We start from the raw sequence: 2,367 nt of genomic DNA, 5'->3' as shown, positions 1-2,367 counted from the left end.
CTCTCTGTCCTTTCTCAGTCATCAGTAACCCAAGGCAGATAACCATGATGGAATGTGCCAGTATCAAGAAGCAAATGGAAACAGCTGAGTTTGTTTTCTGTGGTGTTTCTACTCTTCTCATAAGAATGAAGTGCATATGCATGCAATAAGCCATGAAACGCAAATTGTGTAACTTCAGTGATTATGCATATGAGTTCAATGGTTTTATATCTGCATTTAAAACTGGCATTGCACCATATAAAGACAAAGGGCAAAAATCATGCTTAGTAATTAAAAATTTTAGGAGCAGAAAATTTATTTGAAGAAATAATGGCTGCAAATGTTCATAACTTGGGGAAGGAAACAAACATTTGGCTCTAGGAAGCACAGGGAGTTCCAAAGTGGGAAAAGTTATAAACGCCTACCAAAGGAAACAAGAAGAATCTCAAATAAATAACCTAACTTTACACCTCAAGGAACTAAAAAAAGAACAAATGAAGCCCAAAGTTAGTGGAAGGCAGAAAATAACAAAATCAGGCGTGTATCAGTCTCCTGGCCGCCCCCGCTGGCCTGCATCAAAGCTTTGTTTGATCAGTTTTTCCTTTGGAGGAGCAATTGGGTTGATGTTTTTTGATGCTTGGATGTGCCCTTCCAACATACAACCAATACTGGCCTCTCTTTGCTCTGCTTTTTTTTTTTACATCCTCTCACCTATTCCATACTGCATAGTGAGAAGATGAGTGGATGATACCGATGCTATGAGTAACGCTTGTAAGGAACTTGCCATATTGCTTACAACAGGCATTGTTGTCTCAGCTTTTGGGCTCCCTCTTGTATTTGCCAGAGCACATCTGATTGAGGGGGAGCTTGTGCACTTGTTCTCACGGGAAGCACAGTCATCTCTGCAACTATACTGGGCTTTTTCTTGGTCTTTGGAAGCAATGATGACTTCAGCTGGCAGCAGCGGTGACAGGAATTACTGAACTACCATCAAGTGGACTTCTCATCGTTTGTTGGCCATCCACGCACACAGGAGCTGGGGCAGGGAAGCTGAGTGGCACAGCAAGCCTCCTGGGTATTCTAGGTGCTCCCGTCTCACTTTTATTGTAAGCATACTATTTGCACAGACTTGCTGAAAGATTCAAAGGGTTTTCTCTTTTGGAAAAGCTTGACTGATTTCACACTTACCTCTAGCATGCTCTTGCGGTGTCCAGCTGAATTTGAATATTTATGTGTCCCTGGTTAGTTATTTTTTAAATCAGTATACAGTGTTAAGCATTTTTAAATGTAATAACCATTTGCATTGGTTAGAAATTAGATTTCTGCTGGCTATTACTGGGCTAAAGGACATCTTTTGTCTTAAAATTATTTAACCTCTGTTGCAAAATGTTCAAAAAGCTTTCAATCAGTCAGGATGACATCACTCCCAATTTTATGCAAACATGCAGACTGTTGGCATACCCTATAGACCGTATACTCAGCACAAACATAGCTGCATTTATACCTCAGAAGGGCCAAGTATCAATGCTCGTGTCCTCCATAAGGGTTGCTGGTTTTGCTGCCAGGAAGCAGGTGTTTTGTGAAATGAAAATTATTTTATGAAATTGCTGCAAAGGAGTACTTTTCTTCTCAATTGTTAGAAAAATTTATTGGTAAGCTTAAAGGTAAGTGTGTAAAACCATATTTTTGAGATGGTTTTTATTTATGTTTATTATAGTGAAAGTAGAATGAGTTGCATCATGGGAAGAAATGACATTGAAATTCCACTTTTTGAATCTTTTTTCTATCTATAAGTGAAATGTTTGATTTTCTATCAGCCTTTCATATTTTACCATGGGTGAAATGGACATACATGGAACTATACTACTGATAAGGGAAAGTTGTATGTTTGCATCATCTAGACCAGAAAACCTTTCCCTGCTTCCTCCTTTTAACTTATTTTATACATTGTATATGTTAAGTAAAATAACTTTTCAAATATAGTTTAATAACACTTTAAATTAGAGGTGTTTATCTCACCTGGAAAGTAATCTCTATGCCATACAAGCCGAGCACCCCCTGCCCCGCAAGGCCTTGACATGATTAGCAAGTGACTTGTTAGTCTTGCAGAGAAGTGATGCGTTAACAATTTAAAATTTAGACCATGGTAATTGTAGTTCTTATTCTCTAAGGTTATATCATATGTAATTTAAAAATATTTAAGGGCACCTGGGTGGCTCAGTTGGTTAAGCGACTGCCTTCGGCTCAGGTCATGATCCTGGAGTCCCGGGATCGAGTCCCACATCGGGCTCCCTGCTCAGCAGGGAGTCTGCTTCTCCCTCTGACCCTCTTCCCTCTTGTGCTCTCTATCTCTCATTCTCTCTCTCTCAAATAAATAAATAAATAAAA

At 39.1% G+C, this 2,367-nt stretch overlaps 1 pseudogene; it reads left to right on the top strand.

The window, feature by feature from the left end:
• The first annotated feature begins 597 nt into the window (after positions 1-597).
• On the top strand, positions 598-1,034 carry LOC112823545 (leptin receptor overlapping transcript-like 1 pseudogene; annotated as a pseudogene).
• Positions 1,035-2,367: the final 1,333 nt, after the last annotated feature.

Source organism: Callorhinus ursinus, unplaced genomic scaffold (assembly GCF_003265705.2).
Source record: "Callorhinus ursinus isolate GAN/ISIS: 27379988/994484 unplaced genomic scaffold, GSC_fseal_2.0 scaffold5, whole genome shotgun sequence".
Taxonomy (NCBI): domain Eukaryota; kingdom Metazoa; phylum Chordata; class Mammalia; order Carnivora; family Otariidae; genus Callorhinus; species Callorhinus ursinus.
The sequence above is the reverse complement of the archived record's forward strand: the minus strand, read 5'-3'. Positions and strand labels throughout refer to the sequence as shown.